A 17414-nucleotide genomic window follows, 5' to 3' on the forward strand; every position below is an offset into this window, starting at 1 on the left:
CCACTCCTCTGGCTCAAACGACTGTTGCGTTCCCTTGTTCCTGGTATGGTTAAGACGAGGTGTGTTTACCCTGAGAAAACTTAACTTGTGAGGATGTTGACTTTTCAGCCATGTATTGTTTACAACTGCGTGGCCACTAATGGTGGCAGGATGGATGAAAGTTGTTGGATTCGTTTAAGGTGTTTCAGGGTTTTGATGGATTGTGTCCAAGTCCAACTAAAAACCTGTGTTTTCACAGCAGATATTTGAGATGGCGTCCTAGCTTTCTTTCTGCTTGGTTACTTGAATGATGCACAAGTGGAGACTGAATGATTTATAGTATCTTAGTTAATTAATTAACAATATTAACATGATATAAACACACACACACACACTACAGGCATAACATTATGACCACTGACAGGTGAGGTGAATAACGTCGACCATCTTGTGACAATACAGTGCTTGGAAACTTTTGGACCTGGCATTCATGTGGATGTTTCTTAGACATGTAGCACCCACCTAGACCAGATCAGGTACCCCCACCCCATAACAATAACACTCCTTAATGGCAGCCATCAGCCTGATACTGACACACACATACACACACACAAAAACAATTTAGGAACAACTAAAAAAGAGCATGAAGAACAGCACAAGGTGATGACCTGGCCTCCAAATTCACTAAATCGCAGAGCACACCATCAGAAGGTCCATTGTCTGATGAGTCACAACTGTTTTTGGGACTCAAGGGAGCGTTAAGAGCTGGATCCTCCCAGTGCCGCTGGCGCCCTGTGACTCCTCTGCGACTACTTCTGGCTCTCGATGCGGCACATACTGATGCCTCCATGCCACTCTGTGGCGCCCTGTGACCACTTGAGGGCTGGATCCTCCCAGTGGTACTGACACCCTGTGACGCCTTACCTGCGGTTTAGACACAGAGGCTCCCGCATTAACGCAGACACCTACTCAGACCCTAGAGGGTTGAGAAGTACGACCCTAGCGCTGTAGCTAGCGTGCACCTCCCCAGAAATGTAACGACGCGCTGTGGCGCTGCAGACCGTAAGAGCTGTGATTCGTCCACTATTTCTGGTTTAGTATTTCTGGCTGCTTCTCCATCTCTGCGATTTTTGAAATGATTGTTGCGGATCAATAAAGAATCAGTAAAGTTAAATGAGGAGGTCTGACGATACAAACATTTGTACGACTCGTGTTTAGTGAGATTTTCAGGTGCCATCGTTGAAAGTGTAGCAGACTGACCGGCAAAGAAGGCACGGCGCTGACTAGCGTTTGGGTGGGTTTTCACAGAGTAAGCCAGTCTGACGAGCGCACAAGTATAAATGTCTCACTCTGGCGGAGGGTCTGTGTGTAGGTCAGCGCAGTACCATAAATTAGGCTTTACTGGCAATGACTGCCACTCTCTCCTCAGTTGACGAAGTTCATCAAGCGTATCTTTATTCACTGAGTTGTTTTTGAAATAGTATTTAAAAAAATGAAGGAAGATTTAAGCTGCAATTAGGAAGTGAAAGATGGACGCGACACCATTTTATGGGCCTTTGCTTTGCAAACAACTTTATATTTGATACAGAGTAACATTCACCATAAGTGTATTCTTGTATTTATTTTTGATATATTAAACGGTCATATCTTCACTGTCGTTGTGATAAAAGTGCAAATCCCTTGAAAAATATACCATTGTGGGAATACTGCAGGGAGCTGGGATAGGCTCCAGCGACCCCCCCGCAACCCTAGTGAGGATTAAGTGGTATGGAAGATGAGATGAGATGAAGGAAGACTGCATATCATCAGAATTTTTTCCTCACAACTTTATTGTGAAGAATATTAAAGTTGCCTTGCCTTAAGTTGTGCTGTTAGTATGTAACATAGACAGGTGAATTGGTGGTGTACTTATCAATGCAATAAATTTCACATGGTCTGGGTCAATTTTGACCCGGAGTTTTTAGGGAATCTTGAAACTGGCCATGTTTGTGTGTTTGGAGGTGGATCCTCCTCCCACCCCCAAACTGAGGTCACCAGGCAAACCACCTTCCCCATTCCCTTCAGCCCGTACTTTCAGACTTTCACCTCAGGAAGTAAAGAACAACAACATTCTACATTAGTACCATAAGAACGTTTTAAGAATTATTGTTAACTTTTTGTGTAGAAAACAGCTTTCAGATTTTACTATTTATATGTTGTTCATACAAACTTTAAGGTTGTTGGTCTACTCAGGCGTTTTTCACATAACAACACATTGGTCATTAAAATAAAGCAGAAGCGTACAACAGATTGCATTAGTTATTTCCAACAACTTTTGATTAAATTATTTTTATCCAATTGTATTGAACCAACACACTACGTTGAATGAATAAAATTACCATTTCTTCTACAATTGACCTACTTAATATTTGATAACATAAACAATAATTTTTAACTTGATAACTCAGTCCCAAAACCTTCGTGAAGGTGTCTTCTCCGTGTGGACCAACGTTCTGGAAACACTTACATCACAGAAGCGTAAATTAATATTTGATGTGATCAACAAGAAAAGCTGGAGCTACTCACCAGGGAATCCTTTTTTGACCTTTAAGTTAGTTTTTTGTTCAGCTATGGTCTTAAACTTTTGATCAGCGAATCAACAGCCTGTTCGAGCTTAAGTACACTTTTCATCAATTGTGTACTATCTGTTTTTTGACTCTTGATCCAGTTTTGTCTTTTTGTGCTTTGAAGCTCTGTTTACAATCTGGTTACGATCCAACAATGCAAAATGCAAATTCTTGTAATTTTTCTAAAGATTTTGTTCAGTGTATCAAGGCCTGCAGATTTTTTTACACAACACAGTGAAGACCTTTTAGATCAGTTTTACAAAACTTTAGAAAGTCAGTATGTGATTGAAAAAATGAAACAAATAAGGATTTGAGCAAACGGCAAAGAGCCGAGTGAAAGTGCACAACCTGACTGTTATGGAGGCGTCACACTGTGCCACGTTTTAACACACAAGAACCATTACAAGCCTGACCAACTTCGTCCCCACTCTGCTTGTCCACTACAGACAGAGTGTCAGTCTGTGTCAGTGGCAGTTATTGCCAGTTAGGCATCACAAGTACACAGGTACTCACAGGTAGTCACAAAGGCGTGCCATGAATGCAAAGTACAAGTGCAATTTTTATTGATTATTTGGGGATTTCACATATAAAACAGGAATTGGGTCATTACTGCCAATGTGTGTCATTACTATGAAGTTAATTGTATGTTGTGTAGATATGACAGCTGAATATGTAAATATGTATGTGCGTTTATTGTGGTCATAATTACTCGGTATTCAACATAAAGTTAATGGCGAACGAAAACAAAACCATGTCACACTGCATCCAATCTATATCCCAAATAGTTTTAAAGGTTTTCAGTGGTTTTCATCGTGATTGCATCCCAGATAAACAAAAACACTGCTATTTGGGTCATCGCCATTTCACTGTTTCTCCCTTGCTTCGGTGCATGGTAGCATTCAGACATTTTTGGTGGTCTACTTGGCACTGTGAACCCCCCTCTGGGTGTGTTCAGACTGACTACGTTTCTCCATGTTGTGTTACTTAGGCTGGTCTTCATATTAACATGAGCCAGTCAAATGATACAAAATGTTGGTTGTGGGTGGAAAGTCTGTTGGCTCTGCCAGCCAGTTTGAAAGGTAATCAATCTGTGTCCAATTAGTCTTTTTATCAAAAAAAAAAAAGGACTTACCCTTTGAAAATGGTAATTGACTTTGTGGTGTAAAGGTTTGATCTTCAGACTGCTATTACGCAGTGAAATGACTGCCTACCTACCTGACTGTAGTTTTTATAATCCAGGCTTCCCAGTCTTTCTCCTCTGAAGAGACTAGGCCTTTTGCTGGACTGCTTTTAAATGGTTGATTTTATTCACGACTATTCCACTGCTGTGTCAGCCTCACCTCCAACCAACTGTAGTCATAGCTAGACTGCAAGAGTGTATATCATTCATTAGCAGCTTGTGCCTGTCTTGACTTGCAGTCAACATTGCACTTCCTGACCAACAAGCTGCCATGGCCAACTGTTTATAGGTGCAGACCCCTAACTGAAACCATGTGTGCCTGGAGCTGGGCAAATATGTTGCTAGGAAACCTTGCTGATTTGCCACTCTTTGGAGACTCTGCAATGAATACTCAGAGCCTATATGATAAGTGCTAAATCTGGATTTTGGTGCAGCTAATACACTCGTACAGAATGGGCAACTCCTAATCGCTTTATATGGATAATATAAAGCTAATGTAACTGGGAAAAGTAATCATAAGTGAATACACAGATTGGGCTGTAAACTTTGTGTGTATTACCTATGTTTTCCTGATGCTACCTGACAGGGGTCCTAAGACCACTTTTTGTGTTTGCATCTGTGTGATAAACAAGCAGAACTAACACTTGTGTTTAAGATCTTTTACTGCTGAGTTTGCGGCATGTTGTCGTGCCAATACTTAAATCTTCTGTCCTGAAAAACCTGTTTCCTGATTTGTCATTTGCAGTTTGCACAACAAGTTATCACCACAGAGCAAAGGGTGGGGGCATTTTTCCCCCTTTCACAAGGAAAAAGATAATTACTGCATGTGAGTGCTCAAATAGAGTGCAAACGATTGTTGTTTGGATTGACATGGTAGTGTCAGTTCAACCCGGGAAAATATTTTTCTGAATGTCAGAAGAGATTGTGTTTAAGAGGCTATAAACACTGGCCTACTGTGGAGCTACAACTTGATCCAGCAGCTCTTTGTTTCAGAGACTTGTCGTGTACAGTGTGTTTCCTCCGTTGTTAGAAGAGTGTCACTGATAGACCTGTTATGCAAAATGGGAATCAAGTAGGTGGATGGGAAGGGTCCATCACATTAAGCCCATTGCTGCAAGTCAGGAAGAAGGCTCGGTGCCTCTAACCCTCCCCCTCTCCTGTGTGTGGCTGTCAGGAAGCGAGGCTTTTACTGAAGCCCCCTCCCCCTGTTTAGTTCTCCTGACTTCTCCGCTTTAAATGGAGTCCTCCATTACACAGGCTGTTCCTGGTCCTCTCTAGTTCAAGGGTTAAATTGCATGCATTCAGGCTGACACTGCACAGTCAACTATACCTCTTACTGTCGACTGCTCAGCACTTGTTTACTTTGCATGTTGCAGCAGCTTAGAATTAACTGTGACATCTTTTAAGATGGCACAGTAGGATTTGAGGATTTTTGTGTATGGGGCGTGATTACGCTTTGTTTTGACATGATAAATCTGCATTAATAGGTTTTTTTTACACAGCTTTTCAAAATGTACAGCACCCGATGGTCACCTGATATATGCAAGTCCATCTCTGGGTTGGTCTCCTTCTACTGTGAACATCAAGGCCTTAAGTTGCTACGTTCTTGACTTTCCGGACCAGCTGGTAACAAACATGCTCTGCCTATCTGAGTTTGTCTTTGCAAGAAACAGTGTAGAACTGTGAGTATAGACTGTAAAAAGCCCAAAGTTCCTGTGACATTATGGTTTGGATGCATAAACTTTGGTATTTTGTCTCCATCTTGGTTTTCTGAGATAAGATAGTGGAGCCGAGGGGGAGCGTATCATGACAAATACAATCTATTAAATGAAATTAAAAAAAAAAAAAAAAAAAACGTGTGTCAATTAAACTGATATTACTACAAGAACATAAGCTGAGTTTTGCCACCTCAGTGATCCCAACATTAGGGGATGGCAATCTGACATAGGACGGCAGGACATCCTGACTTTTGAGAAGACTGTGCAACCGCTATGCTAGTTAGGGCTGGCAGAAAATGGGTATATAACAAAACTGCCTTATTGGAAATAAAATAATAGTCTCTTGTTCAGTGATTTATAAATTAACAAGACATTTAGGTTATTAAAATATTACAATTAAATATGTTTGTGAAAGGACAAGGGTTAAAGTTCTAAGAAGAATTGGCCAAGACGGCCATGACAGCTTTTTATTATTAGACAGTTTGTTAATAATTATTGTTCTTCCTCTTCTCCATTTAAATTGGAAGTCATATTTTTTGCCTAATTTGAGGTGCTTTTTGGGGGTCCAGCTGTAACTTGATCTGAAGACCTGCTTGTGGTCTAGCTAGGACGATCTTCCCTACCATCTGCAGCAGAGCTGCAAGCGTACGCTCCACTTTTCCCAGATTCAACAGAACGCTGATATGTTGGCCTGGTTTACAGACATTTGGGGTCAATCTGTTCTTTATCTTTGGTTTTGCATGGGTCAGAACTTTGAGGTTGGGAAGCTTTTAACGCAACAAGTAGTGATCTGCTTGAGTTATTTTAACTTCACCTGCCTCTCCTCTTCTCTGCTCCTCGTTTGTGGAGGGGCTACTCAGAGGCAGTGCTGGAGGAAATGCTGCAGACAACCCCCAAAACTAGTTCACGATCATGGATAAACAGTGATTGAGACTAAAGGCTTATTAGAAAAATGTAGTTAGAACGGGTTGTCAACAAACCAGACAGTTAATGTTCGATCGCTGGAACATGCTACAGTGTCGTTGAGCAAGAGACTGATCCCTGGTGTGTGAATGTGTGTGTGCTTGTTGAATGGGTAGCTGTGTCACTGTGTGTCCGTCAAGTACTTTTGAGTATTAATAGGTAGAAAAATGCTATGTACATTTCTTGTAGACTTAAATTAGAACATTAGAAAAATACAATACTTAAGACAATATGTGGTTTTGAAACTGAAATGCTACATTAAATGAGTTTTAAAATCTCCATATGCCTGTTGAGTTTGCTGATAATACACTAAGAGCGACCTCTTTTTGATTAGTGGAGTAGTATCCACATTAGTGTGTTAGTTTGCTTTTGGATGTTACTGTTGATGGAGTACAGCAAACCAAAGAATGTGCTTATTTTTTTAAGCAAACTTAAAAGTCATCTGTGTTTATGCTTTGTGCTGACTTTAAATGGTGCTTAAATACAATCCTTTATCAATGAATAAAGGATGACCTAAATCAGGCAAGACATTTCTAGTCAAGCGAGGGTTCATTGGCTATTTTATCTTCAGACAGACTGCTGTGAGCAACAGTTTCAGTTCAAAACTATTGAGGTTGTGCACCCATCTGCGTCAGACATTTGTTTAGTAGACGGGATGTCAAACCGCCTAACTGCGTAGATGTTGCAACCCTCATTTAGATAAGGAAACACATACAGTAAGATTCAGTTCCACTTTATGGTGTCTAATGAACACTGTGCTGTTGTAGTATGCCTCTTCATTGTTTCTGTTGTTGCATTATTAAATAGAAGAGTGAATTGCATTAACAGCAGCTACATCCACACTCATAGCTTTTGTTTCAAAACAGCATTTAAAAATAATAATCGCCTCTGTTTCAGCATCCAGAAATAATCTCAATCCACAGAAAAACTTGTGAAACAGGGACAATATTTAGGGCTCATAACGCCTTTATACATGGCACTTAGCACACATTGGTAAAATAATAATAATAATAATAATAATAAGCTTGCCTCCTGCACATGTTTGCACTAGTGACATGATAAAATGCCTTGAGTTTCCTATTTGAATTAAATGAACCAGTGGTAGCCTAGCATGATGCCTTTGTCTTTGACTGATAACATGCAAATTCACTTTTTGTTTTGAGTTTTTCACTTTAAATGTGGGTAGTGTTTTTCTAAGTTTAAGAGGTCCTTGATTGTCGGAGCAGTGGACAGCAGGCATAACTATATAAACAAGTCTTCAACGTGTTTTGAGATGAAAAGTTATTAGTATGGACGCAGCCTGATACGCTGATTTCGCTGTCCTTTCCCCATCTTGGCGCCCCGTTACTCTCCAATCACCTCAACTTCCCTAAACTGACTCATCCTCTGTCACAAGTCTGACAGGTGGCCTAATTCCTCAAAATCTCAAAGTCTGCAACTTTATTTTAGCCTATTCTAAAAAAGATGCCCAGACCAAGTTAGCATGTCAAATAGGCTGCATTATCTCCATTATCTTGGTCCACTCTTGGTAGTTTATCCTGTTATCCTCGAAAGGCGCATGGTACATTTGAGTAATGTATCACAATTGATCACATATTAACCTCATTTTTATTCAGAGTTTAATGAAAACTTTTAAAGCAGACCAGAAGGCTGGACTTTAACTTCTGGGCACATACTGTAGTGATGGTGTTGAAAGTTGTGGTAACAAAAGACACAACTTGCGTCAGCGCTAATTGTTTTGCACTCCTTATAAATGAAATTGGTTCAAAATGTTATTATTGCATTTAGATAGGCCTAAACATGACATGTATACCAGTCTTAATCTAGATCTAGATCTAATCTAAAATCTAGTTATTAAATATTTAAGTGTGTATTCTGTGTTACTCAGTTTTCTACAGTTTTATAGTATCTTGCCGTACTCAGTTTATTCACCGCAGTGTTTTCTCCTCATAGTCTCATAAAAGCAAATGGGTATTGCAAATTAGCATTTGCTGCAAACACTATGCTACTTAGACTGGATAGTTATTTTCAGTTTATCTGTGTCTCAATCAAATAAACCATATATAAATATACTTTACCGGTGTCATTATTTGAATAGATGTAATCCAAGCCAAGCAACGGCGCATTACATTCTCTTTGAAGTAGAGTACAAGGGGCTTTACTTACTCTAGCAGGATGGATATTGTTACTGGAAAACCAATGAATTATTATTCTTGACATTTGATAATTATAATTAGAAGTATTGTTTATTTGATTTAATGTTGTTAACAATAGTCCTTTAAGTGATCAATGCATCGTGTCAGTGCTGTGAACAAACTAGGAAATATTGACTAAAATTTGGGGACAAGAGTAAATTAACTCCAGTATTACCAAAGTTTACAGACTGATGAATTGTTCAGCTAAATAAATTAACTCAAAATAGACATCCCGTGTAATGGGACTTGTAAATCAGACTTGAGCGCGGTGGAATAATTAAAGAGCAGCTTTTCATGCTAATGAAGTGTTTTTCAAGTTTTCCTTTGCAGAAACTCTGCTATGAAATTGGATAGTAGCACAACCATCAATTAAAGGAATATAGTGGAGCTCCTCCACCGGCTGCCTTTGGATGCAACGTTTAAGCTAATTGGAACCAGAGCGGGTGTGTTAAACAGGCATGTTTGGAAAGACAGCAGTGAAGCTCTTGAGACACTTTGGCATTGTTAGTGGGATCAGTGTTGTGCTTGAAAGATTCATTTCCACCCTCGCTTCTCTTTTTATGATTTATTGGTCAATAGAAGCAGCAGACTAGGAGGATTAGGTTGCCTTTTATTTCCAATGAGAAAATGTGCCATGACAACAGCACCATATTGGCATGCAATCTGTTGAGCCTGCAGAAAACTTGTTTACTTCCTGTTGTTGGAGTCTTTGGTGTGATTTGCTTTCATGTAAAATCAGGTGCAAGAACCAACAGGTTGTAGGATTTAATTTGAAAACAAATTGTTTGTAAAATCTAGTGATTTTGGCCTTTAAAACAATATATCTGTGTGTGTGTGTGTGTTGTCTTAAATTTAATTAAAATTTAAATATTCTTTAGTAATTCATTTATTCTTCATTAAATGACAAACCTTCTTAAAAAATATTAAAGGGAATATCAAGGATAATTAGAAATATCATATTTATCCTTCTCTTTTCTATTTGTGTCATACACAAATTTGGCGACATTTCGAATGTTACGCTTTACTACACTTACTACACACCATTCAGGCACTTCTCATTTTGTTAGTAACCCCCAGTGTGACAGCATGCAGGAAGATGGTTCAGTGGTTATCTTTGGCCTCTATGCTCCTCAGAGTTGCGCAGACCAGCGTCTCTGCAGCAGGATGTGTGTTTGACACAAACACTTCCTCCCTGTGTATGTTGGTTCGAGAAACACCTCAGTTTGCATTTTCACAATCAGTTGTGCACCTGATATAAGAGTTGTAAATTCTTAACCGACTCTGAAATTAGTTCTCATCGCCCACTTAAGGAGAAACTTTAGCTATCCCTTTTTTTTTTTTTCCTGATCTGAAACTTCCAGCTGCTGCAAGGTATGAAAATCTGTGCAACACACTCTGCATTATTTAGATTATAGTGCCAGAGGGAGTAATGCACCAGCTTGTGATCTCGCAGAGAAGCAGATGTAAACAAAACACAGATACAGGTTTGCACCAACGAGCTTTTATGCTTGTGGAAAAACAAAAGCAGAAGGCACAACGAGTGTGGATGAGAAAATGGTTGAAATGGTGAAGACTTGGGTTGCCAGTTATTCAGATTTTGCCAGATTTTATGTGTGCCAGCCACAGTATTCTAGCTAGCATCGACCACGAGGGCCACGTTTGCTTGATGCTACTGTTAGCTGCTCTTTTTCTTTGTGGATCTGTCCTTCTCATTGTCTGTTGGGATAATAATGAGGTAATCATCCAGATTTAAAATCCTTAACATCAAACATATTTGATATTATTTTGAGGGTTTAGATCTAGGTTTGTAAGATCCTGTAGATTAGACTAGATTTCTCCTCTGATTGTCAAGAGGGGTGTATTGGGGATGAATCAGCTCAAAACTGCAGTCGTGTCTCCCTAGATTTAGCTTTACATCCTTTAAATTGAAGGATTATCTTATGATACATGAGTAAATAGTCTTCTTTTCAAGGCTTGTAATAATGTTTTAAGGACTTAAGCTGTCATTGCAAGACTGTGGGCTAAGTGTTGGTTTCGCACTGTTACATCCTTGTTTCAGATTAAGATTAAGATTAAATTAAACTATTAACACTCGGCACTGATCTCTACCAGAGCATTTCCAGGCCTACGTTACCTGACATCACTGAGGGCTTTGAGGACAGTCAGGGTGCCATATTTTCTACAGTGATGATGATGCACATTCTAGCTGACCAGAATTAGAGTGACTTACAAATGGTTTTGAAGGCATCCTCCAGTTACATTGGACGTAGAATTGTCAGAGCATTGAGTATTTGCTTGGATGATAGTAGAGCAACCAACTGATACACATCAGCTGACCACATCCTTAGACAACGTGACTGCTTTTGGTGTGTTCACTCGAATGAAGGGAAAAGGTACCCGGGGTGAAGTAGCACTACTGTTGTAATGTAATACATATGCTAAGTCGAGCTCTTTGTTTTTCACATATGAGCTAACAGTTCCCAGCTGCATTGTTCGACTGTCAAGCAACATTTCAGGTAGCAGACTCCCTACTTTTTTTTTTTTTTTTTTTTTTTTACTTTTGTCTCCACAAACACAAGTGCAGCTGAATTAAACACGACACTTCCCAAGTTTAGTTCACATTTTCCACAAATGAACAGCTTTTGGCAGGCTTAGTCAACATTAGCAACTGTGTAAAAATAGGTTTACATAACCCCATGGAACAAAAGGGACCAGACACACTGATCTAATAAGATATAGAGGTATGAATGCAACTTCTAGTTCAGTGATTGTCATGTTTTTTTGTTATTTTATTTATTTTTTGCACAGCAATAGATTTCTGTGGCACTTACAAGTCGATCTATTGTAGACTGTGGCTAAATAAACATCACAGTAGTTTAATTTTAATATCTTTACTGAACTGAATTTGTTTTGTTTATTCAAAGTAAACAAACATTTATGTCGCTGTTTGATGCATGGTACTAGATTATAATAGCTTTAAGTGAATTCGCATCTGTACTCTCTTGAGAATTTCCAAGAATAATTTTTAGTGCATCCATGAATTTCTGTACGTTAGGCTCTCAGTTGCTCGTGTTCTTTTGGATGAATATTGCAGGCAGCTGTCTTATCACTCCCCTGCTTATCATGTGGGCAGGTTCTGGCCCCCATCCCCTCTGACTTCCTCCAACCTTTACTCTCAGATGCAGTGCAGAAACGTTTTTTGTGCTGTTTGTAAATGCCATACAGGGACTGCTCTGTCCTTCATCGGTTTCCCCAGTCTGCCAATGGTCTTTCATCTCTGTCAGGTTTTTGTACTGACAAACTTTGGGAAAGGGCTTTGATCTAGCGCCCTATCAGTAATGGCGTGGGCCTCAGTCTCCAATACTCCCTTGTTGTCTCACTCCGAAAACATATTGTCAGGGTGTGGTGGACAACCACCCAGCTGAAAAACCTTTGTTAGTTGTGGTTCCGTGTGGGTCTCCTATGAAATTCTTTGAGTAGTTTTATACTCTAGTAGGTTAGACCCTGCATTTGCCTGTTTTGCAGCCTACTACAAATTAGATAAAACCACCAGAGCTGCAAGTATATAGTATAAACTAGTTAAGCTTGTCAATCTGCTAGTTATCTTATGGCCTTGATTCGATAGGAGCAGTGAAAATAGGAAATGTGTCCAGAGAGAAAGTATATCCTGGGATCCTACCTACACCTTTGCAGTCAATGTGTTTACATGCACAGCTTAATCAAGCTGTGCGCGAGTTCGACTTTCTGAATGCGGCCCTTGTCCCAGTTTACATGAAATGGCGAACATGTCCTCCACACTAGGTGGCGATCTGTGTCTTGTCGGCGGCCTAATAACTCCCCCTTTCTGGTTGAACTATTGCATCATATAAAAAAACAAAAATTGTTCATTCGGCAGACCGGCATTTCAAGCCACAATAAGATGGATAATAGTACAGCTTTTGTAATCTCGTAAGTAATGTGCGAATGGATTGCCAATCACAATATGTGGGTGTTTTAATCAGACAAGTAGAGCTCCAGAGGGGGAATAACGTGTTTATGTGCACCTAAGTTGTCCAGTTAAAGTCAGTTTAAGGAAATAATTCAGTTCTTCACATGCATGTAAACGTACTGAGTGAGGACTTAGTTCATGGTGCACCTACTAAATCAGGTCAGCTATTGGGGTGTCCTGTGTTGCTTTAATTGTTGTTTCATAAATGCAGACACAGCTTTCAACAGCAATCTATCGAGCCTTTGCAAAGAGAGGAACATAGGTAAAAGCGTATAAAAGTGAAAGACTCGTGCGGAAACTCCTCTTTAGTGTATAGAAGGGAAGTGGAGAACTCAGTCCAGGGATATCCCTGGGTTAGTTAAGTCCACCCCCTTATCTGCCCCCTTCTCCCTTCACACTCATTCTTAACCCCCATATCCTTTTCTTCCCTCTCCTCCATGGTGCCCTTTCGCCCCGCAAACCTACTGGCCTGCTTCTGCTCCTGGTTAGAGATGTCATAACAGAGCCACTCTGCTGTGGTATTCCTTAGTGGAATGCGCCTCTTTGGGTTCTGTGTGCGTGTGTTCTGTGTGTGTGTGTGTCGAGGGGGGGCGGATCAGACCTCGCCAGTGCTGGCATCCTCCTAGGCACACCTGTTGGTGCCAGTCTGGTAAGAACCAGCACTGTGGCATTACTCCTGTTCTCTGTAGACTCTAGCAAAGCCAGAGTGTGGGGTGTGTGGGAAAAGAGCACCATGTATACACAAACCTGCTCATTGTGCAGCATAACACTCATCATAGATGCACATTTGTCAATATCAACTTGTACCATTTAAATTGTTAAATGTTTGTTGAAAACAAAGGAGACAAAGCAATATTGTTCCTCCAGAGCCATCTGTGGCTCACTTGGTGGAGTGGGTTGCCCACAAACCAGAGGGTTAGCAGTCTGATCCCCAGTACATCCACCACATGCTGGATGGTCCTTGAGCAACATACTGAACCCCGTGTTTCTCCCAGTATATGGCACTGCTGTCTGTGTGTGTTTGCACGAGTGGGTAAATGTGTCTTCGTGACTGTGAAGTGTGTTTACTTTTGTATGCAACGAAGCTACGGTGACAAAGTAATTTCCCTCGTCGATCATTAAAGTCTAAGTTTATTAGATACAAGAACATCTACCATGCCGTTTACTTTTAGACATTTAAGTTTTTCTAAGACACTCCAGAGGAAAACCAGACATTGTTTATTATTAAAAAAGGAAGTCAAAGATCATGGATTATCTTCTTCTATCTTCTTCTTCTTCTATCTTCAACTCTTACTCTTATTATTAGGACAATGACTTGGAGGGCTAGAGATGAAACTAATCAGTTTGTGATGTATGAAACAGGGCAACGTTTGCATTTCCTGAAATGCAGGGTGAACACAAGCTACTCTTCACAGACCAACACCTTTGTCTCAATTAGTTCTATCATGTGATTAAAACATAGAGCAAGAAGATATCATGTAAATGTCCCTCAGTAGCAGACGTCTTATGCTACTTAATTGGTGATAGTTATGATGATGGCCCTCTCACTGAGGAAGACAAGTATGACTTGAATGTTTTAAGAGTGCTGGATTAAGACGGAATGGCATCTCAGCAGCAGAGGAGTCACGTGACTTGGCTGCTATTTGTCTTTTGGTTGGCCTCAAGGTGGGGACTGATACTCCTAACAGCTGCGGGAAGCATTTCCGGTGGAGGGTTCTCTCCTCAGCCAAGCAGACGGAGGTCCTACAGAACACTGCAGCAGGGAGGCATCAATAATTATTTCTCCACATTATTGGTGGCACTCCAATCACACGGTTAAATATAGATTTCCATATATTAATGAAGGCCTCTTTCCTCTTATATGCTCCATTATAGCACATGCTTTATTAGAGTGAAGTGTATTGCCCCATTTATATTTGTCATCATTCTGATGAAACAGCATCTGAACCTTTTTTTTCCTGTGTGCAAGGAGCAGATAACGCCACTAGTGGGGAAGTGAAAGGCTTGAATGAGCTGACCTAAGACACAAGCGCTGCTAATGTCCTGCTGTCTGTTTGCTTCAAAGAGCATGATGACATACAGTAAGTGCGTTTCATAAGTAATAAAGGGTGAAGATTTGGCTGGTGCATACTTGGCATGTCATCACTAAGCGCCTGAGTGCAAGCAGTTTCATTGTGTCCAATTGGCTCACGGCGAGTGTTGAGAGAGCGCTGCCTCTAGCTCTAGCTGTAGTGTGCTGGAGGGTCAATCCCAGGCCTGCTGAGCTTCATACGGAGATGCACCAAGTCAGAAATGCTTTCCCCTTAGCTGTTATTGTACATGGAACTAAATCAAGTGAGCAGTTCCAAATGTCGGATATATAATGGACGGTTGAAAAATCAAATGTAAATGTCACTCTATAGACATTTGACAGTGTCTCAGAGAGCAGTTTAAATGATCACATTTGACACGCAAATCTTTAAATACAGTTTACACTATGAAATCTAGTTTGAGCAGATAATGGCTTTCACATTTGTAATTCATGTTTGGTGAGCATCTTCATGATAAAGAGGACTCAAGACTATGCAGCCATTCACTCTTACTCAGCAGGGCTTGGGTTTAAATGTGCATCGTGCAGGGCATTGCTCAAAGAGAGAAATTAAAGTCAATATTTTGCAGATGATATACAATAAATGAATATACACATATACAATACAGTTTCATAAAGACCTGTATTATTTTGCAGGAAGAAATTGTTATGATGTTAGTGGGAGATTGCAGGCTGTGTTTTCATGTCTTTATTGTTGCACCACACAAAAATGTGTGTATGTGTAAGACTTCCTCTTAAAGGTGTGGCTGTGGAATGGGATTGGCATGGAAGTTATGTCTGGTATTTATGTGTTTTTGTATGTAGCTTTGTTATCCCAAAGACAGGGCATTTTTAAGGCACCAGACTACAAACCAGATATTAGTCAGAGATGTCAAGACTATTGAAGATGTTAATCGTGATTTTCATTTCTTTCGGAACTGTCTTAGCTCTTTCTATTCAACGCTTTTCCCTCTGAACCCGCCAGATACTGTACAGAACTCAATATCTAATTAATTGGCATGAGAATTTATTTGTACTCAGTTGTCCATATATATACTAAGCTGTCCACAATGAGGCAGGGGACAGCACGAGAAGTTGCTACAGTTGCTCTTAAACTGACAAATAATCTGTACATAATGTAGCAAAGGCTCACAGCTGGCTTGTAATATCACATGGGCATTATGAGAACTGTTTCTGAACCCTCTTTTTTTTAGCTTTAAACCCACACCACACCCCAGTCCATGTACTCCAAATCATTGTTGGTATTAGATCAGTTTTCACATAACTCCTCATGTTTTTGCTATCTGTGTGTGGTGAGACAAAAATTAGGCCATGTCATTCTGAGCAGAACAGTAGCCAGAGTTTCAGTTCAGCAATCTTTAAATGGTTCTCAATGTTTTGAACCTGGCAAATGTAGTTAATCCGTGGCTAATATTTAGGTAGTTTTAGGTGCAGCCAGCACGTTCACCTTGACTTGTTGTGGATATACTTTAGAGCTTTTCTGTGAACGGTGAAAACACATTTCATCTGTGCATTCACTTGGCGCAGAAAATTATTCTATCTGTCCGCTGGTTTCAGGGAACTAAAGCTGCATCCACATTTCTATATTGTAAAACCACATTTTAAAATAAAAACGATCTCCATCTGAACATGTAAAATAATATGTTTTTATTAAAATGATTTTAAATTACGTACATGCTATGTTTATTCAAGGCTGCATTGTTCTGTTGGCTCATACACCTGTTGTTGAAGAAATAAACAACGCTTCTTGCATTTTCACAGACTACACAGACACAGGCACAGGCACCGGCACAGGCACAGGCATGCTCTAAATGAGTGGCTCTTGAGTTTGTACCTAATTATTTTCAACAAACTTTCACATCCAAGCTCTTCCACCCCTCGTGCACATTGATACCACAACTTTCCCAACGTATAGGCTTCTGTAAATTCTGTTGAGTGGTGCCCTGACTTCTTGTATAAAGTGAGCCTTAGGTTGCTGTTTTTTAGCTAGCATCAGCTGTGTAGTTATACCAGGCTGTCCATGAACCAGATGGTTAGCGGTTCGCTCCTCAGTATGGACCCAAAGTGTCTTTGAGCCTGGTTGCTCCTAGGCATGGTACCGCTTTGTGCTTGTGTGAACAAATGGGTAGATGTGACTATGACTCAGCACCAGTAGGTAGAAAAGTGCTATAAAAATGTAAGACCATTTACTTTAAGAAATACAGTAACAATAGCTATTCATTTGGCCAGATCTCTGCAGTTGTTTAATGCATCCAACTGCTTTAAAAACCCATTTTAAAGTTCTGTGTAGCTGTTCTTTGTGTTTGGTTGCATACAGTGGAAATCTGTACAACTTCAAATGAGTAAGCTTGTGAATACTGAAAATAAGGTGTAATATAAAGCGTGTGTAATAAAGCGTAAAAATAACATACACATGTTCATATAGTTTGGACAGCAGTGTTTGTTGTCTGGTTTATGGATGGAAAAATGACCACTGTCATGTAACCCATCATTCCTGAGACTAGGATTGGAAAGCTTAGCTTATAGATTCTACCATACCTGCTCAAGGAGAGTCTCTGTTGGGGCTTGTCAGCTGGCAGTTAATGTTTCCAGAATGTAAGGAAAAAACGTGAGCATTACCCTGAGACTGTCAGGGCTACACACATCTTCTTCTCACTTCTTAATTTTTGCTTTGTAGATTGTTCACACCCTCTTTT

At 40.1% G+C, this 17414-nt stretch overlaps 1 protein-coding gene across 6 annotated transcripts in view; it reads left to right on the forward strand.

Annotated features, from left to right (window-relative positions):
* Window positions 1–17414, forward strand: part of tab2 (TGF-beta activated kinase 1 (MAP3K7) binding protein 2) — a 38705-nt gene that overhangs the window by 1524 nt on the left and 19767 nt on the right. The window contains exon 2 of one of the 6 annotated variants that reach the window (XM_047573359.1): window positions 14605–14710. The exons of the other annotated variants lie outside the window; for them this stretch is intronic. The gene's annotated coding sequence lies outside the window, so the exon portion shown is untranslated. The remainder of the gene's footprint in view (window positions 1–14604; window positions 14711–17414) is intronic. 6 annotated transcript variants of the gene reach the window in all.

The sequence above is a fragment of the Mugil cephalus genome, chromosome 21, assembly GCF_022458985.1.
Source record: "Mugil cephalus isolate CIBA_MC_2020 chromosome 21, CIBA_Mcephalus_1.1, whole genome shotgun sequence".
In the NCBI taxonomy this organism is placed as follows: Eukaryota; Metazoa; Chordata; class Actinopteri; order Mugiliformes; family Mugilidae; genus Mugil; species Mugil cephalus.